Source organism: Chiloscyllium plagiosum, chromosome 22, assembly GCF_004010195.1.
Source record: "Chiloscyllium plagiosum isolate BGI_BamShark_2017 chromosome 22, ASM401019v2, whole genome shotgun sequence".
NCBI lineage: Eukaryota > Metazoa > Chordata > Chondrichthyes > Orectolobiformes > Hemiscylliidae > Chiloscyllium > Chiloscyllium plagiosum.
In genome coordinates, this window is record NC_057731.1 from 36332789 (window position 1) to 36360025 (window position 27237).

Genomic DNA, 27237 nt, shown 5'->3' on the forward strand with positions numbered 1-27237 from the left:
AATTGTCAACATTAAAGTTTTTTTTAAAAAAATCCGCTCATTTGTTTCTGTAATGTGAGAAATGTCGACCGACCCCGCTAAATGGTGCTTTAAAGAGATGGGGAAAACCGCACTGACAGCACAGTCACAATGCTCGAAACTTTCTATTCAATCCCTCTGCTAGCAATGCAGGCGTTCCCATTGCTTTGTTGTTTTTATGAGATCCTGAGGCATTAACAGCGAATAAGATGCGGCGGAAATTGCTGAAAGTGCGGGCAGGGGAGAGGATGTGCCCCTAAAAGTCTGGGAGAGTGCTATCTACGGAGGCGGCCGGAGGCTGGGGCTGGGAGTACGGTCAGTGAAGCTGAAGGAACCAGCGTCAGCGGGCGGGGCTGTTCAGGCTCCGCGCAGCGTCTCCACTGAATGAAGGAAGGCATTTGGTACAAGTGCGTGCACTGGGACAGCACGGGACAGGAGCCCACCACTCATTCTGATGCGTTTTATTATCTGGGATCGCTGCTCACACAAAAAGGCACTTCAAGGGCCCCCCGACTCTATCTAGTCCTTACACATGGATAGGAGCAAAGGTAAGTGAGTGGAGGGTGCGATCTGATCGACTTTGTTTTGACCCCAGGCTGGTTTACAGTGTGTTTTCCCCCCTCCCTGTTAACTCCTGTACTCGTTGGATCTGTTCTCCCCGCCTTCCCTTTCGTCACTGACCCGAGGAGGGCAGCCCCCAAGCTGTACCTGACAGAGCAGAGCCCACTCAGGGCTGAGGGTTACCCTCCAGTGTCTGAGGAAAGGTCAGGGCTACATTGGCTCTTCACTTCCCCTGGACTCTCCGCTCTTTGCTGCCTGGCGCTGATGCCCTGTCACTTTGCAGATTGGACCCAAACTTCCCCAGGTCCGTTATAGGAGTCCGTTGGGGGGGGGGGGGGGGCCAGCTTGCTTTTTAACTCCTTTCCGTTGACGGTCAACGGAATTTTGAGCAATTCGTTCAACTCCGAGCGGGAAGTGTCATGCACGTCAGTGACGTTCGAGGCTAGACCACGGACCGGTACAACTTGCAAGGACTGTGTTCCTTTCACTTTGGGATTGTCAAACTGATGTGGACGTGAACGTTTGTGAATTGATGCTCCTCGGGACCCAAATCTAAATCGAGGAAACTACGAAAGGAGTGAGATGCGAGCTGCCCCCTGATAAATTGGGGAGCGTTGCTTTCATGAATGACGGTGAAGAGGCAATGACAAATATTTATGTCATGCATGGAGGAATCGCAACAATAGTTTGTTCCTGTCTGCTGCAAACGGGAGAAGTGCCTCGATCATGACTAATGAGGGGAATTCGGGATAGTATTCGATACAAGGCACAGATTGGTCAGAAAAACACCAGCAGACCTGAGGATTTGGAGCAGCTTAGATTTCAACAAAGGAGATTGATTCAGAGAGGGAAATATAATAGGAGTAAGCTTGCGGAAACATACCAATTGATTGCAAAAGTTTTTATAGGTATGTGAGGAAAAAGATTGATGCAGACAAATGGAGGTCCCTTACAGTCAGCAACGGGAAGTTCTAATGGGTAACAAAGTGCTGGCGTACCTGGGTTCTGCATTCACAAAGGAGGCCACAGATGATCTCCCGTTAATGTTGGGGAGTCGGGAATGTAGTGAGAGGGAGGAATTGAAGGAAATCAATATGAATAGGGAAATGGTGTTGGGGAAATCAGTGAGAGTAAACGCTGATAAATCCCCAAGCCCAATAATCTACGTCCCAGAATACTGAAGGAAGTGGCTTTAAAAATAGTGGATGCATTGTTGGTCATCTTCCAAGATTCTACAAACTCTGGACCAATTCCTACAGATTTATGGGTTGCTACTGGAACTCCACAAATTAAATAAGGGGTAGAGAGAAAACAGGAAATTATAGGCCAGTTAATCTGACACAGTGAGTGGGGAAAATGCTAGCGACCATTATAAAGTCAGCCAGGATTTATGAAAGGGCAATCATGCTTGACCAATCTACTGGAATGTTTTGAGGATGTAAGTCGTGGAGTTGATAAGATGGCTCATGCGGATGTGGTTTACTTGAAATTTCAGAGGGCTTTGCATAAGGTCCCATGAAAGAGATTAGCATGTAAAATTAGAGTGCATGGGATTAGGGTAGTGTTGTGACGTGGATAGACATTGGCTGATGTTAAACAAGGAGTAAGATTATACAGGTATTTTTCCAAGTGGTAGTCACTGACTAATGGGGTGTCACAGGAATCCATGGTTGGATGCCAGATATTCACAATATATATTCATAATTTGGATGAGGGAGTTGAATGTAATATCTCCGGAGTTTGCAAACAATACATAGCTGGGTAGGAGGGTGAGCCATGACAGGGTACAATGATGCTTCAGTCTGATTTGAGTGAGTGGGCAACTGGATGGCAGATAAAGAATCATGTGGATAAATGTGAGGTTATCTATTTTGGTAGCAGAAACAGGAAGACAGATTATTATCTGAATGGTGGTAGATTGGGAAAGGGGAAGGTGCGATAAGAGCTGGGTATCCTTGTTCACCAGTAACTGAAAGTAATAACGTAGATGCAGCAGGTGGCAAAGAAGGTAAATGGTTTGTGGGCCTTCATAGTGAGAGGATCCGAGTACAGGAGCTGGGGTGTCTTGCTGCAATTGTACAAGGCCTTGGCAAGATCACACCTGAAGTATTGTGCGCAGTTTTGGTCTCCTTATCTGAAGAAGGATATTCTAGCTATGGAGGGAGTGCAATGAATGCTTACCAATCTGATTGTTGGGATGGTAGGACTTATGAATGAAGCAAGAAGGGATCAGTGAGGACTATATTCACTGGACTTTAGAAGAATGAGGGTTTGTGGTGTGTGTGGGGAGCGTCTCATTGCAAACCTACACATTTCTAACAGGACTGACCAAGCTAACTGAAAGAAGGATGTTCCCAATGATGGGGTAGTAATGAACTTAGCTGGAAATGTGTTGCTGGAAAAGCGCAGCAGGTCAGGCAGCATCCAGGGAACAGGAGAATCGACGTTTCGGGCATAAGCCCTTCTTCAGGAATATTCTTTCAGGCTTATGCCCGAAACGTCGATTCTCCTGTTCCCTGGATGCTGCCTGACCTGCTGCGCTTTTCCAGCAACACATTTCCAGCTCTGATCTCCAGCATCTGCAGACCTCACTTTCTCCTAGTAATGAACTTAGTAACACAATCTACTGATATAGGGTAGACCCTTTAGGACTAAGATGAGAAATTTCTTCACCCAGTGAGTGGTGAGCTTGTGGTATTCTCTACCACCAAATGTGGTTGAGGCCAAAACATTGAATGTTTTCAAGTAGGAGATATATAGTTCTTAGGACTGAAAGGCTTAAAGGATATGGAAGAAAGTAGGAACAGGACACTAAGTTGGATGATCAGACATGATCATATTGAATGTTGAAGCAGGTTTGAAGGGCCAAAGGGCCTACTCCTGCTCCTGTTTTCTATGAATCCTAGCTGTTCACTGGGTTGTGCTACCTCAACTGTGTCTCTGACTGGACTGTTGATAGAACAACAGAGCTATGCCAGTTAACATGATCCCAGTCATGCATTCAGAAATCCTACAGCAACATTGCTTTCAATCCCCATAGTGGAGCTGAGAGTCTTATTGCAACTCAAATCAATTCTGTTTCACAAGCAAACAAAGATTCAGGAGTGGTTTGGAAACAAAGATGTGCACTGTTCACACTGTGAGTCACACTGATGATGTGTGAGAATGATGGTAGCGCAGTGGGTTATCAGAGATCAATTCAGGCTGAGCAATGGCATCCTTTTCCAGGTAAATAGACTATGAGCATTTGTTTGCAACCATCTAAGAAAGATTATCTTGAAGCACACTTTCCTTTTGTTGGTGAATTCTTAGTGTTGTTAGGTTTCATCAGACAAACAAAATATTTGCAATGATCCAAACATCTGAGAGCAGAGAGAACTGCAATGCAAATCTTCCCCAATGGCTAAAGTAGATGAATGACTGGGTGTTGTGTAATTTCTGTTCCTGTTTATCTGAAAAATTGAATTCATTCAGAAAACCATGAGAATTATAAGTGGGAGAGACAGGAGTCTGTTTAATATGTTTCATCCGGGTGTAAGTGACAAGTGGGAGAGATATGATCTTTTACCGAATATAATTTTCTCGTTGATTTCGAAGTTAGTGGTCCGCAAAGTAGGAAACTTCAAATCTTTATTATCAATTGTGCACAGGGCTGTTTCTGGGACTAAATGTTTCCAATCTCTGGCAAGGTCATCTGAGGAGAAGGGAAAAATGAAGGAGTCAATTCCTTTGCCATTTAAATATGTCAGCTGTCAGGTCAAGTAAGGAGCAGCACTGACACCATCCTTGGAGAATTTCTGGAGGATGAACCATCCCACTCCTTCTGACTAAAGTAAATAGTTGGGAGCTTAACTGAAAACATGTTAACCATGTGATTTATCAATTTGTGCTCATATTTATGCCAGCTGTTATGTGCTGTGACAGCTATAGCTCAATCAGATCTAGTTATCTGCTCTTGTCAACACAGCACTGCTGATACTGTTGTGAAAACTCCAAACTACAAACATTTTTGGCTTTGTCAGCAGAAGAATTAGTATTTATAATATAACTGCTTAAAGCCAATGTGGTACATATGAGCAAAGTACTGATTAGAGTAATAAATAGAAACTACTATTTTCTTTTCATTCTTGGGGTATGACTGTAACTGGTAAGGCCAGCATTTCATGTCCACTCATAATTACCCTTGAATTGAATGGTTTGCTCAGCCATTTCAGAGGTCAGTTAAGAGTAAACTATATTGCTGTACATGTAGGCCAGACCAGGTCAGGAATGGCTGATTTCCTTTCTGGAAGAACATTACTGATTTAGATGCATTTTTACAATTCTCTGTGGATTCATGGTCTCCATTACCAAAACTAGGTTTCAGCTGCAGATTTGCTATCTAAATTCAAATTTTACCAGCTGGCATAGTGGGATTTGAACCCAGGTCCCCAGAGCACCAACCTAGATCTCTGGATTACTGTTGCAATGACATCAGTACTATGCATTCCCCAAATTTTTAAAATTATGATGAATGCTTTTGAATGTTTTACGATGAAATAAATAAGTATTTGGTAGTATAGAATTTAGCTAAATACAAAAAAAACAGAACTGTTCAACTTGCACACGTCAGGACAATTTGCAAGAATGCCAATGAAAAGGGTAAACAATGTTTATGCTGTATAAGAGGAGAGAATTGATCGGTTGACAAGTGGAGTCTGGTTAGCGGAGGTGTTTCCATGGAGCATGCACTAGTTAAATTTGACTGACAGTACTGTGTTGATCATGATGGAGAAAAACCGACAGCTGGTAGTGATAGTTCTCCAGCATCACTAGATGCTGCCCAAACTCTATTGAAAATTGCACATCCTCCCAGAAAGTAGGTCTGGATGAACCAAACCCTTTAACACACCATCTTAACTCCTCGTCCTTGTCATATGTTGACAAAAGCATCTCTTAGGTTTGACTAAAGCCAGCCACCTGAAGTGGTGGGCAGACTCATCCTGGTTCCACAGCTTGCAGTGAGAATGGCAGGAAGTGCTGAAGTGACCTCATAATTGAAGCTTTTCCACCTCTGGTAGTTTTGCTGGAGGCTGAGTGAAATCAGCTTTTCATTGAGAAAATGGCTTTTCATTGGAGAAAAAAGTGAGGAGCCAACCTACGTAATTCAGTGCCCAAGTGTAGGCAGAGGAGGATGCCAGTGGGCCAGCTAGGCCTCTGCCAAAAACTCCACCCAACCAGAATCAGGGGGCCATAGCTGACAGTTTTCCCTCCACATAGCTGGCCATCCAGCTGTGGCCATGCTTTAACATTTAAAATATCACACATGTTGAAGAGACAATGCAAAATGTATCTGCTTCAGGGTCTAATTCCCAAACCTCCTCTGCAGAAGGGCCTGCACCCAACTCTTCCTGTGGGGCTGCCATTCTTCTGAGGCTTAGCCTCAGGAACAATCTGTGATTGGATACATTCAAAGAGGAACAGGAACAGACCATTTCGTTTTTCAAGCCTGCTGTGCCGTTCATTAAGATCATGGCTGGTCAGTTTGAGTTCAGAATTCCACTTATCCCTGATTATCAATTACCACTTATTCCTGATAACCTCGAGTTTCTTGCCTAACAAGAATCTATCTATTTCTGCCCAAACATTATTCAATGATCTTACCCCCACTGCATTCTGAGGTGGTGGTCCAAAGTTGCACAACTATCTGAGAAAATAGTTTTCTTCTCATCTTCGACCTAAAAGGACAACCCTTAATTTCACAGTTCAGGACTCGTGCATAGAGAAAGCTTCTTTCCATGACCAACTTACCAAGACCATTCAAAACCTCAAATTATTCCTCATGCTTCCAAACTCCAGTGAAAACAAGCCTTTCAGCATCTACCCTGTCAAGTTCCTTCAATATCTTAAGTGCTTCAGTGAATTTATCCCTCATTTTTCTTGACTCCAATGAATATAAGACTCAATCTATTCAATGTTTGTTCATTAAACAGTAAATTACAGGCAGAAATATAAAATATTACCATCTGTAACATTTGCTGTTTGCAAAGGGATTACAGTGAATCATTATCCTATTTGTCTCAGAAACCTCGCTGGAGTCTTCATTTCGGATATTGCTATCAATCAGATTTTTAAAAGGTCTTTCAGGTTGTTAGAATTGAATCAATTGGCTTCTGTCTGAGAAGGCAATTGATCCAGTTCCAGTTAGAGTCCAAAGCTATAATATAGTCAGTAATAGACCTGTAGGGCATCCAGGAGAGACTTCACTCAGAGCATGGATAGAATGTGAACTTAACTAACATGAGAAGTATTTGAGACAGAGATAACTGGGTATTTGGGAAAGCTAGCTAAACATGTGAGTGAGAAAACAATAGAAATATCTGTTGATGGCTCAGACTATCTTGTATCTTTCATGATCTCCAGATGTTGCAAAGTGCTTTACAGCCAATAAATTAATCACTGTTTAATGTAAGAAGCACAAAGCCTATTTGCACCCATCAAGCATCCACAAACAGAAATATGCTACTTATCAGATAATCTGTTCTCATCATGGTGATCTAGTGATAAATATTGTCTGGGACATCAAAGATCACTCCCTTATTTTTCCTTTGAAAATGTGCCGGGGCAATTTTTGCATCCACGTAAAGGCAGGGCCTCAGTTTAACAGCTCACCTGAAAAGCAGCATTGCAGACAGTGCAGTACCCTCTCAGTACTGCATTGAGGCCATCAGGCTAGATTTTGCTCACATTATTGCTCACATTATTGAAGTTACACGTGAACATGTGACCTTCTGACTCAAAGGCAAGAGTGCTACCAACTGAAATGCAGCTGACATGAGAAAGAGTTAGAGGAGGCTTTGGTGGAGCATAAACATTTTATTGGGCTGGATGGCCAATTGCTGCTATGTAAATAAATACTCAGTGTCTATAAGGATAACACTAGTAGCTCAGCATAAAGCTACCACTAATTATCTTTTGTTTCATAAGAATAAGTTATGTATATAAAATTACAGAGAAATTACAACATTGGAATAAACTGTTCAGCCCCACCATTTCATGTCAGCTTTTTCTCTCCATGTGAACAGCTGTTCAAATCCCATATTCACACCCAATTTCATGTCCTTTAATTTCCTGTTCCTTCAATCTTTTCTTTAACATTCTTAACTTTTGACATGGTTTGTACTCATTAGATAACCTAACAAGATGAGGGTGATAACGGGCCACCTTCAGGAGCCACCATAATCCAACTTTCAAGATGCCAGCACTATTCCTTTGGGGAAAAGCAGTCTCAAAAGAAATGCACTAGAACTCTTTTAAATTATGCCAGTATTTTGATGAACTGAGTATAGCAAAACTGTTTGAATCACATCTTGAATTCAACCTCACACCAATATCGTACTTACTAAATAGATTAAAGTACATTATTTTGATTTCATGATACGTAATAATCAAAAATGTTTAAGCATAACTCACTAAAAGGGTTTCATTGTTTGCATCCAAGACAGTATAAGTTTCTGGACCCATCAACTCACTCAGAATTATGTCAGCACCTCTCCCTTTACTTTCAAGAGGAATCCCAACTGGCCATGTACAATGTGATTTAATGTAACAAGATGCAATGTTTTATGTTGTTTATTTTTATTTCAGGAAAAGCATAAGTGTAAATAGCAATAATTAAGCTCCAGCATTTGTTCTGATAAGGAGATGTAATTTGTTGTCTGATCCCTGTAAATCACTGTTCGTAGTTATGCTTAGAATAACATGTGATATCTCACTTATTTGTTATGATATCAATATTAACTTGCAAGTTTAAACAGGATCACTTCATACATGATGAAATTAATAGGCTTTTCAGTTCCACACATGTTTCTAATCAAATAAAGTACTGTCTGAACATATTAATAGATTTCCAGTATGATCATTTGTCCCAGGTAGCTCAGTGAATTAATCTGCTGTACTGTGGTCTAGAATCATAAGATTAGTCACAGCATGGAAAGGGGATGTTTGACCCACTATGTCTATGCTGGCTGTCTGTAAGAGCAACTCGCTTGGTCCCACTCTTCCAGCTTTGACATGTAAGCCAGCAAATTATTATTATTCCATTAGTTTTTGAAGTTGTTAATTGAACTTATTGCCACAACAATCTCAGGCAATGTATTCTAGATCCTGAACATTTGCTGTGGAAACCCTTTTTTCATCTTATGTCACAATTACTTCATTGGCTAATCTACTTAAATCAGTGCCCTCTGGTTCTTAAACCTTCTGTTAATGGGAACACTTTTCCCTATCTACCCAGACTCCTGATGATTTTGAACACTTCTATCAAATATCTTCTTGGTCTTCTCTACTGGAGAAAGAACAGCCCCAGTTTCTCCAATATGTCGACATTACTGAAGTTCTTGATCCCTGGAACCGTCTTGTACATCTTTACTGCACTATTTCTACTGCCTTTGCATCTTCCCTTTGTGAAATAAATGACCATTCTAGAGTCTGTGCAGTTCAAGCAAGCAGAGATTTTATTGAAACATATGTAAGGGAGAGTCTCATCTTGACTACAAAGAACTTCTGAAAGATACAGAATTTTCAGTTCTCCAATCCTCTTTCAGCCTCCAATCAACCCACTCTTTTTTTACTATTTATATGCTGAGAGAAAACTTTAGAATTCCCCTTTATATTAACTGCCAGCGTCTTCTCATTCCTTATTTTTCTTATTTCTCCTTTCATTTCCTCTATTCAGTCTGCCATATGAACCTTTTATCTGCTTCATTGTCCATCTGTCTCTGTCATCAACAAGGGAGTACCGTCTTGTTTGTGCATCTTTCCCTCTTGTTGCAATGTGTTCCATGTGGCGTGTAAAATGGTTGTCATTCTAATGCCCTCATTTATATATGATGATATCGGGATCATAGTGTACTAATGTATTCATGCAAATGCAGTGTATCTCAAATGGATCTGAGCTATTTCCTATTTAAAGGCACCACTTTGTTCCATTATGTTTTTCCTTGCCTACGTTAAAAGTAAGTTTCAGTTGATATTGATCTCTCAGCTTCATCAAGACACTCAGCTGTTATCGTTGATGGATTCTGGATTAGTGGTGCTGGAAGAGCACAGCAGTTCAGGCAGCATCCAAGGAGCAGTGAAATCGACGTTTTGGGCAAAAGCCCTTCATCAGGACTAAAGGCAGAGAGCCTGAAGCGTGGAGAGATAAGCTGGTGGGGGTGGGGGTGGAGAGAAAGTAGCATAGAGTACAATAGGTGAGTGGGGGAGGGGATGAAGGTGATAGGTCAGGGAGGAGAGGGTGGAGTGGATAGGTGGAAAAGGAGATAGGCAGGTAGGACAAGTCCGGACAAGTCATGGCGACAGTGCTGAGCTGGAAGTTTGGAACTAGGATGAGGTGGGGGAAGGGGAAATGAGGAAACTGTTGAAGTCCACATTGATGCCCTGGGATTGAAGTGTTCCGAGGCGGAAGATGAGGCGTTCTTCCTCCAGGCGTCTGGTGGTGAGGGAGCGGCGGTGAAGGAGGCCCAAGACCTCCATGTCCTCGGCAGAGTGGGAGGGGGAGTTGAAATGTTGGGCACGGGGCGGTGTGGTTGATTGGTGCGGGTGTCCAGGAGATGTTCCCTAAAGCACTCTGCTAGGAGGCGCCCAGTCTCCCCAATGTAGAGGAGACCGCATCGGGAGCAACGGATACAATAAATGATATTAGTGGATGTGCAAGTAAAACTTTGATGGATGTGGAAGGCTCCTTTAGGGCCTTTGATAGCGGTGAGGGAGGAGGTGTGGGCGCAGGTTTTACAGTTCCTGCGGTGGCAGGGGAAGGTGCCAGGATGGGAGGGTGGGTTGTAGTGGGGCGTGGACCTGACCACGCGCCCCCCTACAACGGAAATGTTAGCGGATGATTTGGTTTATGCGAAGGTTGGTAGGGTGGAAGGTGAGCACCAGGGGGGTGGAAGGTGAGCACCAGGGGCATTCTGTCCTTGTTACGGTTGGAGCGGTGGGGTCTGAGGGTGGAGGTGCCCCACCCCTCCAACCGTAGCAAGGACAGAATGCCCCTGGTGCTCACCTTCCACCCTACCAACCTTCGCATAAACCAAATCATCTGCCGACATTTCCACCACCTCCAAAAAGACCCCACCACCAGGGATATATTTCCCTCCCCACCCCTTTCCGCCTTCCGCAAAGACCGTTCCCTCCGTGACTACCTAGTCAGGTCCACGCCCACCTACAACCCACTCTCCCATCCTGGCACCTTCCCCTGCCACCGCAGGAACTGTAAAACCTGCGCCCACACCTCCTCCCTCACCTCTATCCAAGGCCCTAAAGGATTCAGACCATTCATCCAAACAAGCCCACCTGATATTGCTCCCAGCAATAAAGTAATGTGCTAAATTTTTACCACATTGACAAATACCAATTGGCTTTTCATGGGTTTGTCAACAGGGATTTCCACTAATTCAGAGCCATCCTCCACAGGGGATCTGAATTGTCTCTGAACAGGGCAAGCAATTCAACCAATCTTACTTCCAATTGAACTTTGTCCAAAACATAGAATCATAGAATCCATACAGTGTGGAAGCAAGCCATTCAGCCCATACTGAACCTCTGGAGAGCATCCACCAAGTCACCTGTCCCCACCCTGCATTTACCATGGCTAATCCACCTACCCTGCATATCCCTGGATACTATGGGCAATTTAACATGGCCAATCCACTTCATCAGTCCATCTTTGGACTGTGGGAGGAAACCAGAGGACTCTGAGGAAACCCATGCAGACATGGGGAGAAGTGAAAACTCCACACAGAGAATCATTCAAAGGTGGAATCTAACCTGGGTCCCTGGCACTGTGAGGCAGCAATACTAACCATTGAGCCACCATATCACCCATTTTAACACACATTGTTAAAACTAGGAAGCAAAAGATAGAAACATTAAACCTTAATTACATTTATACCATGTATGAGAAAAAAAAGATTGAGTTACTTATCAAAAGAAATGGCAAAGTTAATTTTCATCTAAAGGAATTAGACTTTTGAAAAATTATTAACTCTCCAGTTTATCCTTCCTACCCACTAGTTGAAAGTAATTTCTAAGGTCAGGCAGCATTTCAAAAAGAATAACATTGTAAAGAAATAATGAAATGGCCGTCATTCATTGGAACCTATTCCTCATCGCTTTCATTAAAAAGAATATATCTTGCAAAGGTCAAGTGATTGTAAATAGATAATAAAGACTTTGTTCACAGTGATGAAATTGAATTAGAATTTCAGTGATATTTTAAGGACAAACTTTCCACACAAGGTACAACTGATTAAGTGTTCGTCTAACATAGGTATAGAATATGCTCGATGATTGATTTGTGTTAAGTCTGCACAATGGCATGGCATACAGAGTATTAATAAATAGGATGGGAGCTATTACTATTTTCAGAAAAATAAGTTTATTCTAGTTATATTTAAACTAATTTAGAATATTAAGAACATGAAATGAATAGCAAGCAGCCAACAAAAAAAGGAAGGAAAATGGGATAATTCCTGGATTTTGAGGGAATTGAAGAAGAGACAGTGATTGCCATTGACTTTAAAGGAAGTAGTCTACCAAGATCTAACAAGAGCTATGGCAGGATTTCTCCTTTCCTAATTACTGGACATCAACTGTAGGGGATCTCCATGCATTCAACAACATAAATGGAGTCAAAAAGAGTAAGTAGCCAATGACTTTAAGTAGTTTTCATAGACAGCAAGGAAAGAAGCAAAACGTTTCACTCATAATGCATTGTACAAGCATCACTGTAAGGATTGGGACATACACATCAGAATTTGAGACATCATAAATTTTAAAAGGAAATTATATGTTTAAAAATTGGATTTTTATTATAAAGGAAAAATTTGAATTTGGCAAATATAAAACTAATTTTCAAAAGGAGAGAGGTTGTTCATCAGTAGTTATGAATTAGGGTGCAATTAAAAGCCTAGCTAACCATTTGGCATGTTTTCAAAGCAATATTTTAGCATGAACAGGTCAATGATTAACGGTTCAATTATTCTAAAGTTTTCAATCTATTGGGACATGTATTTTTTGAATTCATTCATTAAATATGGGTATAGTTGGCTGCACCAACATTTATTGCCCATCCTTAATACCCAAAGGGCAGTTAAGATTCAGCACACATTGCTATGGGTGTGGATCACATGTTAACCAGATCAGGTAAGGATGCAAGTTTCCTTTCCTCAAGCTCATGAGTAAACCAGACGAGCTTTTCTGACAAATAACAATAGTTTCATGGTCATCATTAGATTCTTAATTCCAGAGTTTTATTGAATTCAAGTTCCACCATCTGCCATGCAGGATTCAAAACTGATTCCCCAGAACATTTTGTGGGTCTCTGGATTAATCATCTAGCAATAATATCTCCTTTGGAGGTAGGACAATTGCTGACAGCAGCTTCTGGATATCCATGTTTAACTCTGCATATGTGGATACCTGTTGTCAGTCTCACAGGGTAATGGCACTGAATGCTGACAATTGTGCAACTATAACTGCAGAATCAAGCTAATAAATTGTTAAATCTTTGAATCCAAGTTGCCCTCAGATAACAGATTAATAGATTATGAATTATCCAAGCAACTGCTATTTCATTCACTTCTCATAATTACTATCATCAAGACATTATATATGAAATAACTCCACGGAGGCTGGTATCCCGTCACCAAGTCACCCTTTATCTACACGTCCATAGGACTGGACACTGATCTGGCTTCTTCAGAGCCAGCGTTCAGAGTGAACAGAACCTCTGACGCTAACGTTTTTTTTTTCAACTCCTGTTCTTTTTTTTCTTTTTCTTTACCCCCACACTACTTCCTAACTGTGGTAGTAATTATTTTTTTCCCCAGCTCCCATGTGTGTGTCCAGGTGTGAGACACAGTGAGAAACACAAGGTGCACAAATCTTTACTCAGTTTCCGCCACCAGGAAGAAAGGAAACACCTGAGTGGCCAGTGACAAGCAGTGCCCTTCACATCAAAGGGCAATGCTGTGTGATCAAACAGTGAAGAGGAGGGCAGGGATTAAATCAAAATAGAGTTGGAGGGGGAAATAATGCACTCCACTCCCTGCGGTGCTCACCTCTCCCTTAACAACTCCAGGGTGTTGGTGGACACCGCGTGCTCCTTTTCCAGAGACACCCAGGCTCTAATGTAACCACGGAAGAGGGGCAGGCAGTCGGTCCTAATGACCCCCTCAACGGCCCGCTGCCTGGACCTGTTTGTGGGACACTACTGTTTATCTTTTTTTTCTTTTTTTTCCGTGTTTGGTCCAGTGAGTATTACTGGACTATATGATGCTCCGTGAATGTGTGTTACTGGTGAAATAAATCCACAGAGCCCAGTATACAGTACTGTTTATTTCTTTTTTTTGTTCTTTTTTTCTTTTTTCTTTTTTTTAGGGAAAACACCCGAGTGGCCAGTGACAAGCAGTGCCCTTAACATTGCTGTTTTTTTTTAACCCCCACACTACCGCCTAACTGCAGTAGTGCTTATTTTACACTACTGTTTATTTTATTTATTTTTTTTATTTAACCCCCACACTACCACCTAAGTGCGGTAGTGCTTATTTTTTCCCCAGCACCCACGGTGTGTGTGTGTATATGTGTGAGACACAGTGAAAGACACAAAGTGCACGAATCTTTATTCAATTTCCACCACCAGGAAGATAGGAGAACACCCGGGTGGCCAGTGACAAACACTTTCACATCAAAGGGCAGTGCTGTGTGATCAAAACAGTGATGGGGAGGGTAGGGAACACTACTGTTTATTTTTTATTTGGAGGGAGAAATAATGCACTCCACTTATTCCCTGTTTATTTTTTTTCTTTTCTTTTTTCTTTTCTTTTTTTTTCTTTCCCAGCACCCATGGTGTGTGTGTGTGCAGGTGTGAGACACAGTGAAAGACACAAAGTGCATGCTTCTTTATTCAAATTCCACCACCAGGAAGAAAGGAAAACACCCGGGTGGCCAGTGACAAACACTGCCCTTCACATCAAAGGGCAGTGCTGTGTGATCAAAACAGAGATGGGGAGGGTAGGGAACACTACTGGTTTTTTTTAAACTCCCACACTACCACCTAAGTGCGGTAGTGCTTATTTTATCCCCAGCACCCATGGTGTGTGTGTGCAGGTGTGAGACACAGTGAAAGGCACAAAGTGCACGAATCTTTATTCGATTTCCACCACCAGGAAGATAGGAAAACACCCGGGTGGCCAGTGACAAACACTGCCCTTCACATCAAAGGGCAGTGCTGTGTGATCAAAACAGTGATGGGGAGGGTAGGGAACACTACTGTTTATTTTATTTTTATTTTTTTATTTTTTTACACAGTGAAAGACACAAAGTGCACCAATCTTTATTCAAACTCCACCACCAGGAAGATAGGAAAACACCCGGGTGGCCAGTGACAAACACTGCCCTTCACAGCAAGGGACAGTGCTGTGTGATCAAAACAGTGAAGGGGAGGGTAGGGACTAAATCAAAATAGAATTGGAGGGAGAAATGATGCACTCCACTCCCTGCGTCGCCCACCTCTCCCTGAACAACTCCAGGGTGTTGGTCGACACCGCGTGCTCCTTCTCCAAGGACACCCGGGCCCTAACGTAACCGCGGAAGAGGGGCAGGCAGTCGGCCTTAACGACCCCCTCCACGGCCCGCTGCCTGGACCTGTTGATGGCCAGTTTGGCCAGGCCCAGGAGCAGACCCACGAGGAGGTCTTCAGACCTGCCCTCCTTCCTCCGTACCGGGTGCCCAAAGATCAGGAGCGTGGGACTGAAGTGCAGCCAAAAACAGAGTAGAAGGTTTTTAAGGAAATCAAAAAGGGAGTGCAAACGCCCACACCCAATATACACGTGGTCCACGGACTCCACAGCACCACAGAACAAGCAGTTGGGCTGGGAGAACACTACTGTTTATATCGGTCAACCAGGGCTCCCTGACTGGACCAGGTTAACAGCCCCAATTAGGGAATTCATATTCTATGAGGTCCACCTGGCTGACCTTGTTACAATTACTGCAATATATGCATATAATGAGATATTTCATTCAATAGATTACCTACAATTGTTACGAAGGGAAAATAAGCTCTACTGATAAAATAATATTGGAATTCCAACTTGTATTTTAGTTCTGTTAAGAACTAAATGCATAAAGTCTCATACTTCCCTCTAAGCATTGTTGACTATAAACTCTGTCAAACCTTTTAATAAGCAATCAATGTTACCTATTTTCAACTTGCCATACTGCATTCCTGTGCTCTTAGCCAAATGAAACATTGAGAAGATATCAACCAATTGGTCAGAATTTGTGATTTTTTTTTACATTGAACTGTCTGTCCTCATTGTTATTATTCTGCTGAAACTGACCATAATTCAGGATTTAGCTCTGGCCAATATTCAGATGAAAATCCTGAATTTGCGCTGTAACTTACTGTCTGTTAGAGGCTGCACTGTGGATCCACCTCCACACAAAGCAGTGAAATCAGTTAATGTGCAATAACCTCTCTATTCACACCAACATTGCCATTCTAAATTTGACAATAAGTACACCATTTCCAGCCAGGTGTACCTGCCTTTTTAGCAGTGATAAGAGAAACACCTATATACCTGTATGTGGGAGTGTAGTTAAATGTTACCCGTACAATTAATTACTAGATTTTTAACATTATTCTGATTTACAAACTCCTTGTTTTCTCACACTTTGCAGACTTTCTTCACCCTTTTCATATGTCCTAAACTTCATTTTACTCTGTCATTTTTTCCCCCAATGAGATTTGATTTAATGCTTTACATTTTCTGGTTGACTGTCTGTGAGAATTCTTTAATGTGATTGGATCCTTGAATAAATTGATGATGTCACTGTCATTCCAGTCTGGATATTCTAGTGAAAAGATATTGAAATCAACTGCACAATGGGAGGAGGTAAAGTTCTTGCCTCAGGAATTGATAGATCTCGCAATGAAGTTTCCTCTGAAAGCAATGGTGTGTGCCTTTGCTTCACTACTGACTACAAAATAAAGTCTTCTGAAGCCCTTACCTATACCTTTGTCATATCTGGAATTTATTTCCTACTGTTTCCTTAGTTTTACAAATTACATCCTATGTAACTTCCAACTGATGTAGCTCTCTGCTGTCACAAACCAGTCTTACACAAAGTTACCTTTTCTTCATCCATTTATCGCTGGTGTCCCATATCTCTGTATTTCCTAATACTTTGAAAACTTTGTACAGATCTACACAACACTCAATGTTCCTGCCTATGCTTGTCTTTGCAACCTACTCCAAGATGACTGAAATAACTGCACAGAGGCCAGTATCCTGTGACCAAAGTCACCCTTTTTTTTACATGTGCACAGTATGTCAGCTCTGACCAGCTAACCCCAAGCCAGTCCCTAGACTGAGAAGACCTTTAGATTCTCCTGTTTTATATCTTACAGTCAGGGCTCCCTGAATGGCCCAAGTTAGCAACCCCAGTTAAGGACCTCATACTCAATGAGACCCACCTTCCTGCTCTTTCATCTCTGTCAATCTTTCATTTTGCATCATCCATACCTGCAGTTGCAGACCTAAAATGTCATAGCCTCACACTATCAAACACTTTTCCCTAGCATTCATTCCTGACGAGTTATATCTGAAGCTTTTCATATCGTTGTTGTATTTCAGTTTTCATCTTTGAAACAATGGTTGATGTTTTGTAGGATTGCAGATTTATTGTAACTTTCATACATCCAAAAGCTCCAGAGCAAGTTACAGGATCTGAGTAGGAAGATGGCCAGATGCCAGGTAAATAGCTGAACATTTCTGTTTATGTACTAACAGTGCAAGGAAAATATTAGCTGTAATCTTCCCAATTGTGAAATTACAGTCTTCACCACATTTATAATGATTTTAAAAATTGGCAGAAGAACACAATTCATTTCAATCTCTCAATTAAATTATCAATTGTGAAAATCAATGCTGCAAAATCTATTTTAATTTAGCTTATTATGTTTTATATATTATTTATATATACAATTGCAACTAATAATGGATGAAGACGTTCATCTAAACTTGGGATTTAAAGCCAGTCCAAAATGCCCTTTAAAGTTTATTCTCAAAATGGTTCAGTTGAAAGCAGTTGAATCTTTCAGTCAGATGTTCTGGGTTCAATACCCAGTCCAGAAGTTTGAATACAAAAATGAGACTGTCACTCAGTGTCGTGCTGACACGGTGCTTAATTGTCCAAGCTTTCCAATCCATTCCACTGAGACTTTGGCTGACCTCTGAAGTAGATGTAAAAGATCCATATCACTATTTTGAAGAAGAGCAAGGGAGTTATCCCAGTGCCCTGGCCAATAATGATCACTCAGTCAACATCACTGAACACATTTTCTCTTCATTATTATACAGGTGCTGGTGGGAATTTCTGGGAACTGGTTGCTGCATTTTCTACACCACAATACTGACGACACTTCAAAGTGTGTCATAACCTGAAATTGTGAAAGGGACCATAGAAATAGGACTATTTATTTTGATTGCTTATTTATTTCTTCTGTAGTACTTCCCTGATGTCTTTTTCTTCAACCAAGGATTTCCCTCCATGATGGTTGACAGGGCCTTCAATTGTGTCCATCTCATTTCTCACACTCCTTGCCCTGTCTCCCAGAGCCACACTATAATTACCCTTATTACCTTCCACCCTACCAGCTTCCACAATCAGTAGATCTTCTGCTGCCGCTTGTGCCACCTCCAAATAATGCTACCAGAAAGTACATTTCCCTTCCTTTCCCCTTTCAAAGGAAGTCTTCATGTCATGGCATCCTTGTCTTCCCATTGTATCTTGTCCTGCAAATGAAGGAGTTACCATACCTTTAACTAACTCCTTCCTCACTGAAAGAGAGAGCGTGCCAAACACTCCTGAGTGAAACAGTGTACTTGTATTTATTATACTGTAATCACTGCTCATCATGTCATCTTCTCTACAGTGTGAAGACCAAATACCTATTGGATAATGGAACAGTTCAGCACTATTCAGTTAATAAGTGTGACTCTGAACATATGGTCATTTGACATCTTAATTCTCCACCATTCCTGGCCTCTGGTCTTTCTGCCATTGCCCTCTTCCACTCTTTGAATGTGGAGATGCCAGTGTTGGACTGGAGTGGGCAAAGTTAAAAATTCCACAACACCAGGTTATAGTCCAACAGGTTAATGAGCTTGTATTTCAAATACCTGTTGGTCTATAACTTGGTGTCATGTCATTTTTAACTTTTGAATGAAGTAGTCACCATTAGCGTGAGCATTAGAACCTCACCTTTTGATTCAGCACTTAATCCTCGAAACCTAAGTTCAACAATTTAAGATCAAGCTTTTCTTCCTCTTTCCTGCATAGCACTCAGTGCTAATGATTCTATTGTTGTCATTTACATTTTCTCTAAATCTGGAGTTAAAACCTCAGGGTCCAGAATGCCAGGGAGCTCTGACCAATTTATAACAGCTGTGCTCCCACTCTAACAGGCACCAATTCTCACGACCCCCTACTTCACTCACGCAGTTCTAACCAAGTGGTAGCAATATTTTCAATATGGGGTTGCAGTGGGTAAAAGTTTGAGAAGCACCGCTCTCAACCCATATGTTACTTATTTACTTGTCCCATGACCACCCCTTTTTAACACATTTGATATTTAATCATTCCCATCATCCATCCTTTCACAAACTTTCCCATTTGTTCTTTCCTCTGCTCCCACTTTCTTTACATCTGTACTTGCTTAAGATCTGTCATATTTCTAACATTTTCCAGCTGTTATGCCATTGGTAATCTGTTTATAAAGCTACAGTTGCTGCTGACCTACTGTGTATTCCCAGCACATTATGTTTTTATACCGTGTTTGGATGAACACCTTGTATTCCTAGTCACACATATCTGTAATGTCAGAGTCGAAATATTGCTACTGCAGACGTTTGGGAACTGATCTATATTTGCTTGTTTCAGTGTTTCACCTGCATACCAAGCTAGTTCATTGCTGGATGCACAACTACAGAGAAATCAATATTCTTGGCTTTATAAACGTTGCATGCATGTTTTACATAAGATTTATTGCTGCAAATTTGGATCAAACTGTGATAGATATATATTTGTAAGCTTATAGCTGTGACATTTCTACGGGAAGAAGCTAGCCCAGGATTCTGTAGTCCTGGCTTCTGCTCTAGGGGTTGTAAATAGACCATTGGGTGGCTTTAATTCCTTAACTTTCAGGGTCAAATAGCTTCCCAGTATTGCCTCTGTTACACTGTAAAGAGAGCTGTTACCCACTACATCTTATTTCCCTACAAATTAACAAATGGAATAAATATGGATGTAGACACAAATAAATGTTCCATTTGTTATTTCTTAATGATGTAGAGCAAAAGAATATCCAATCTCACTGCTATGAATATCTTATTTTCTATAGCCATCAAACATGATATTCGTAGGAAACAGCAGCATTGTCTTCATAAACACTGACCTTGTATCTGCCATAAATAATAATAATGGCAGAATATGTTTCAAAGTTGTCGCTCATCTTGGAATCTCGATGATGAAAATACATTTGTAAAGCTTCAATGACAAATCTCAGTTTTGCAACTGCTGCTTACTGGGACCATAGCCTGTGCATACATATATTTGGATGACTAAATAGTTAACATTTAATCACTAGGACACACCTTGACCCTACTCATTATTTACTCATTAAAATCTTTTTAGAGTTTAAGATGGCTTTGCACAACTTAATATTTTGCAATCCTTAGCTGCTATATTTGTGAAGCTCCAGTGCATCTTGTCAGATTGAACTGAGCAATTCGAGAAATCTTGACATTTGAAGAACTGCATAATTGCGCCCCAACTGCAGAAACTGTAAACAATGGTAAAGTCAGCTATGTTCCTGCACAAAGTTAAGAGCATATGTAACATTGTCTGATAGGTTATATCCTTTTGCTGAATAGTAGATGGAAACATTGGCTTTAGAAGTTTATATTTTTAAGCAGTGTTGAAAATCCTTTTTGAAAATAAAACAATTTCATACAGTGTTTTAGGGAACCCATAGACAATAGGACTTTTGTTCTATGTGACTTTGATCATTAAAATGCCTTCTCATTCTTTCCCTTCAAAAATCTCTGCTTTTTAACATTATCCTATTTCTGATTCATCTGACCTTGATCTTTCTCATTCAAATACTGAGCACACAGGTGTTGGAAAGTTAGACGTTTCACTGCAGGAAATTTTCTAAGGCTCAAATTCCCAAAACGCTGTCTGTTGCAGGCCTTTCTAGAGATGTACATTAATAAGAAAAGGCAGAGTACTTAATTAATTAGTGATCATCAGTTATATCTTAGCTAAAAACTGACCACAAACAGGCAAGCTCTGTATTGTAATATGCCAAGAATTTACATTTTCTGAAAGCTTCAACTCCAAACATTTTTTTCGAAGTGCCTCCACTGCTGGTCTGCTGTTGTCAGCATTAGTCCAGCTGTTGGCAAGTATAAGTTAAAGCTCGGGTCATGCTGTGATGTTGTGGTAAATCCTGCTTGGCAGGCTAACTTGAACTTAGTTTACTTTGCTGCTGTGATTCATTAAGATGTATGAAGAAATGCTCTTAAACTGTGAACCATTTTTCCATGCAATCTTCGGTTTCCAAACTGGCTCCAGAATGTAGCTGGAGGATGGAACCCTTTTGAATTTTGGATCAAAATTACATGACATCCTGATGCAATTACTGTACTGTAATAAAACACCAACAAATTTTACTTTTATTTTCATTAACGTACACTTGGAACAGCCATAACATTTAATACTCGATGTCAGGAAACATCTCTTGTGCAGTCAAATACTAATTACGATATTGCACAGCCATAGCTAACGACAGGACATGTTACATGTCATTCAAAGCTTTTCAATGGCATGTGTTGGAAATGGCCCTCTCAATTTGATGATTCTTAACTAAGGGTAAGTGCTTAGCTAAGCCTCTAAACTATTTTGGCTTCAGAAATAATAACTTCAGACAGTGGGCACACTTAATCTGCATCAAAGTAAAGGTGACTTTAACAATTGATTTTGAAAAAAAAGAATGAAAATGGGTTTTCTGCTAATAAGGCTTTGAGGGTTTCGTTTTCATACAATTTTACTGAATTTGCCTTGGTAAAATGCTGATGACCAAAGTACCCCTGTCTCTACATGCCTCCTGTAAGGTGGAGTGAGACACTTATTCTTTTAGAAGAAATCCTCTGGGTATTTGTGGAAATGTCAGACTCTTGCTGAAATGTTGGCAAAGTGTTCTGGAATGTTTCCCAATGTGATCCTATTCACAGTTACAGTGGCAAGTGAACATGTCATGTTGAGCATCTCTTGAAGTAGCAACTGAAATCTACAGCTTCACTGCACTTACTCTCAAAAACCTGGTCACCTTAGGAAAGGGGTGAAGGACAAGTGCTAACCACAAGCACTAGCAGGTTGTTTGAGTGGCAATCATACCCCTATTGACCCTCTGGGAAGCTGTTCTTTTGAGTTGAATTCTAAACCCCTTAATCAAGATGGTCTCTTGTCTTAAATGTAGGCTAAACCAACAGTACAGCTCAAAAGCCCAGCCTGCCTCCTTCAAGTACTTTACGTACCCGTACAAGCTGCCAAAAATAGTTGTGGTGGTTTCCAATGCTCTTCCCTTATAGGTTTCCTTGTGTCTTGTCTGAGGTTGTTGTAGACTAATCGATTGCTATAATTAGTCAGCAACTCCAGAATGTTTACATTATGGAACTTCCAGGATACAGAAGGCAGTCTCAATGGATTGTGGTTTGTTTTTGGTTAGAATTGCTGTGCTCATGTATAGTATAGGCTGATGATGTTTTGGTGGCTTCAGATTTGCTGTCGTATTGAAAATTCAGTAAACCTTTACATGAGATTTTATTGCAAGGACATATTCTTTCTCAGTTCTTTTTTCCTCATAACTTCATACAGTACAGATGTAAATTAGTGCTAAATTAACAAATCATGGGAAAACAACAGACTCACTGTTTAATGGATGCACCTTGTTGTTTTTAAGCATTTTGAGACTTAACAGTGTGAGGTAATACTGAAATTATGTGATCGCTCTGTGACTCTAAAACCTCTTAAAATTTTCTCAAAGCTTGATCTGCAAAATGGAAAATTCACATCGCTACAATGAAGGACACTCTTCTCAAACTGACACTAAGCCACATTGTTGAGCAAGGATAGAGGATACTTTATTCTGCGTTTGACTTTTTTGTTGACCTAGCAGTGCTTTACGCTGAGAATTTTTAGTTATAAATTTGCAACTTTGTCCTTAAGATTGTCTCAAACTTTAAGCATAAACATGGTTGACATAATCAGTCTCTTAGGAACTAGGCTATCATCAGCACATTTCTTGGAATGAAATGTTCTTCCATTTTTATTACATCCTCACTATCCTGATGAACTGCTTGCATGTACTTGCAAACATTTGCTTACTAGTTTCCTAAAGTTTCAATTGAAAGATTTTCCCAAGAGCAAACTAAGTTTATTCAGGAGGTAGATGAACATGAAAATCACAGAATCGATTTCTATTTGTTGCTAAAGTAGGTGAGCCCAGCTGGGATAGAAATAGGGACTTTTCAATTGGCTTCAGTCTTTGTGGTAGGAAGGGAAAATTTGGCTAAAATGATGCTGTTCAGAACCCCCTGCTGAAAACACTTAAATACATGCATCTGGTGAGGACAGAAACAGGCAGCATAGCCTAACTGTTGGATGAAAATTACTCTCAGGACTTCCATGTGAAGAATGGCCAGTTAATCAATGAACCAGAGGACAAGAGCAGCCCAGGCAAAATACCATTGTTTTCCAGAGACAAGGGGAAGACAATACAAGAATTGGCAGAAAAAAGGAGGAAGAGGACACAATTTAGAACAAAATTCTATTTGGATGTTATGAGGGGATTAAGTTAGATGACATCTGAAAACAGGATTGGGGAGCATTCCTAACAGTTGGGTTGCAGATAGCAGGTTAAATGTGCATTGCCTGCTGCTTTACCTGATTTCTTCCAGTCAGTACTGCCTGGGCTGTTCATTGGCTACACACATCATCAGAGGGTACAATATCATAGGTAACTGGTGCTACTTTAAGGCAGCTTATGCCCTCTAAATGTGAGCTGCTTATGACTACAAATTGCAGTGAACTGAAACAATGTTGCAATAAGTTTAAGATTTGATGAACATGCAAGACACAATCAGCTGAACCTTATTAGCTGTCATTTTTGTTGTGTTTACACTCCTTCTGGAATGTGCCTGTGCAAAAGAAGTCTGGAGAGGAATGTAATAGTGTTTGTCGAGATTCGTCCCGAGCAGCGCTGTGACGTGGGACTCTGTGTTCTATGGTCTGTACCCCGGGACGCACACAGAGACGAAAATCAACTGTGCCTGGAGGATCATCAGCTCGATGAAAGACGCTCTTTGGGCGGTCCAAAACCCGTTGATCTTCCAGCTGAAGGAGTTGACCCCGACTGAGTATTGCAGACTGGCATATTCCAAGGTCCAGGATTACGTGTTGAGGGACGCACTGGGGCAGCTGCTGCCAAGGCACGGTGGGGAACGACCACTGTGTAACGACTGCCTGCCTAAGAAGAACTGGGGGCCTACGCAGTCATTTGGGCTCCGCTGACGCCTCAGCAGAAGAGCTGGATAGTAAATGTACAGACTTGTATATCTGAAAAATAAATTTCGATGTCTGTATGTAAAGCAATGTAATGAGTGCACAAGAATGGCATGACCAATTGTATAGAGAGCCAAATAATTTTATGAATAAAGTATATTTTTGAAATTAAAAAAAGTTTACATTCCTCATCGCCAGAACTTTCCAACAAGTACCAAGACATGGCTTGGCTGGTGGTGAGAAGGGCTCTGCCTGTGAGATCCTTTATGCACGCCCGGACTCTCTGCCGCACCGCACACTGCCCTCGAAGCGGCTGCGGAAGGGACGAGACTGTTACACATCTCCTTCTGGAATGTGTCTACACAAAGGAAGTCTGGAGACGTATGTAGTGGTGTTTGTGGAGGTTCGTCCCAAGCAGCTCCGTGCTCTACGGCCTGTTCCCCGGGACGCACACCGAGACGAACATCAACTGTGCCTGGAGGATCATCAACTTGGTGAAAGACACTCTTTGGTCTGTCCGAAACCTGTTGAATTTCCAGCTGAAGGAGTTGACCCCGACTGAGTATTGCAGACTGGCATATTCCAAGGTCCAGGACTACGTGTTGAGGGATGCGCTGAAGCTTGGGGCAGCTGCCGCCATGGCACGGTGGGGAAAGACCACCGTGTAACGTCTGCCTGCCAAAGAACAGGGGTCTCACGCAGTAAGTGGGCTCCACTGACGCCTCAGCTAAACATATGGATAGTAAACGTACAGACCAGTATATACAAATGATTACTCGATCTCTGTATGCAAAGAAATGGAATGTTTACATATGTATGGCATGACCAATTGTACAGATCATCAAAATATTTTATGAATAAAGTATATTTTTGAAATAAAAAAAATACATTCACTCTGTGAGGCCCCAAATATTTCTTGCCCTGTTGTCTCAAACCTGCCTCATTAGCTACCGACCATGCCCCTACAGCACACCTCCTATCTGATGCTAACCTCATCCTCCCAGCCATAGCTGGAGGAACTTGCCACCTGCTGGGATATTTTGAAGTCAACATAATTTTTAAAACAATACCAGCTGTGCACCCAGTTAAGCTCAGTTCGTAGCTGCCCTGCATATTTTGTAACATTTTCCCAGAAATGGCAGATAAGGGACATTGGCATCCCACTTTGCAGACAGTGGGTGGGAGGTTCTGGTGGATAAAATGGCGCAGAGGATGCCATGATGGTCTGGTCCAAAATCACTATCCAGGTCAGTTTTCTCTTAGCCACATGGAAGAATGCCTTGTGGTGCCACAAGAAAGCCTTCTGTGCTCCATCAGGCTAGGTGCCACCATCTTCTCTCTGCTACCTTATACTCACAGTATTTTTGCTCCTGCGCATATCTGTCACCAAGGCTCATGCTCGACCACTCTAACTGTTACATATACCATCTTTCCATATTTACCTTCACCAATCCAAACCACTAACCCACCAAACTCTTTCCCCCTGTTGCTGGCACATAGTGCAACTGTGTGTTTGGCATAGCACAATGACAGTGCAAAACAGACAGGGTGAAGCACGGTGCTGTGAGGATTTGGGTAGGCTCAAAGTGAGTTAGTGTGAAAATAGCAAGGGTGCATCCCTGATGGATAACCTAGTCCAATCTGCAAGCCTAGTACCTGTCCCCGTGCACAAAGTGTCCTTCCTTGCAGCAGCATTTGGATGAGAGATGCCAGTGTGTTGCAAAGTGCAGCATTACATTGCAGAATCATACTGTAGGTGGATCAGGGGTTTGCCATGAGCATGTGGTGATGCTGGTACTTGTTGGTTGCCACGGTCAAGGATGTGGCATATCTGCAACCGGTCCCCATGGAACATGCCCAAAGACATCGGTGCCTAGTGTCCAAAATGGAAGGTCTGGAGGATCAAGAGGCGAGTTGGAGTCACCTGCACTGACTTTCATATTGCAAATTCTTTGTATCTAAATTCTATACAACAGGTAATAGAGAGAAATGCATATTAAAGAGATGAGATTAAATAACTATGAGTGATAATATTCATTAATATGGCTGTCACTGCTCACTAGTGAAAACTTAGTTGGAAAGTGCATCATGTCAGTCTCGACATCCAGAAGAGCCTTGCTCAACATCCCATCCAATTCTTCCAAATTTCTCACCACATCGTTTAGGGCCAGGGGTGATTCTGCCTTCCATATAGAAACCTCTAAAAATGCATCCAATTTCACCAGTATCCAAAGAAATAATCCAGCAACTAGCCTCTCATCTTTTTAAGTAGCATGGTTGAGTAATCTTTCAGTCTAACATAAGAGAGGGTGGGTCAGCTGAAAAATGAAGTTTCAAAATACAGCTGGGACTGCAAATTAACAGGTGGCCAGTTTCCTTGCTAAACCCATTTCCCAATTTCCAGTTGTCCCTTACCAAGGCAGTGTACCTTCCTTTGAAAATGTATCTGAACTTTCCATCCCATTTTCCTTTCTTCGTTACCCCCTAAAAAAATAAGAGGAGGAATACAATCCAATATAATCCTTAGTTTGTTAAACATAGGCCAGAAGTCACATGACACCAGGTTATAGTCCAACAGGTTTGTTTGAAATCACAAGCTTTTGGAGGGCTGCTCCTTTATCTGGTGAAGTGACTTCTGAACTTGTCCACCCCAGTCCAACACTGGTACCTCTACATCATGGTTAAACATACATCTGGGTCCAGCAACACTGCAAGTTAATGTTGTCCATCTAGCCTGATTTTTTAAAATCTTGATGACATATCCTGTATTCTGCAATCATCCATTGTGAATCTTATCAAAACCCACCTACTCCTTTAAACATTTTTAAAGCTTTGGCCAGATCTCCTCTTCATACATAAGTGCTTCATTTTTTGATGTAGTGTAGAAAAGATAAGTAAATAAGGAAATGGCAACTAAATTTTAAACCCACCTCATAGCATTGTGGAGGAATTAAATTCACAATGTAACAAATGTCTGGGAACACACAC

The 27237-nt window shown here is 41.4% G+C and overlaps 1 long non-coding RNA gene across 1 annotated transcript in view; it reads left to right on the forward strand.

Moving 5' to 3' along the window:
- Window positions 1-288: 288 nt before the first annotated feature.
- LOC122561212 overlaps window positions 289-27237 on the forward strand; it is a 124266-nt gene continuing 97317 nt past the window's right edge. The window contains exon 1 of the long non-coding RNA XR_006314945.1: window positions 289-566. This is a non-coding gene — a long non-coding RNA (uncharacterized LOC122561212). The remainder of the gene's footprint in view (window positions 567-27237) is intronic.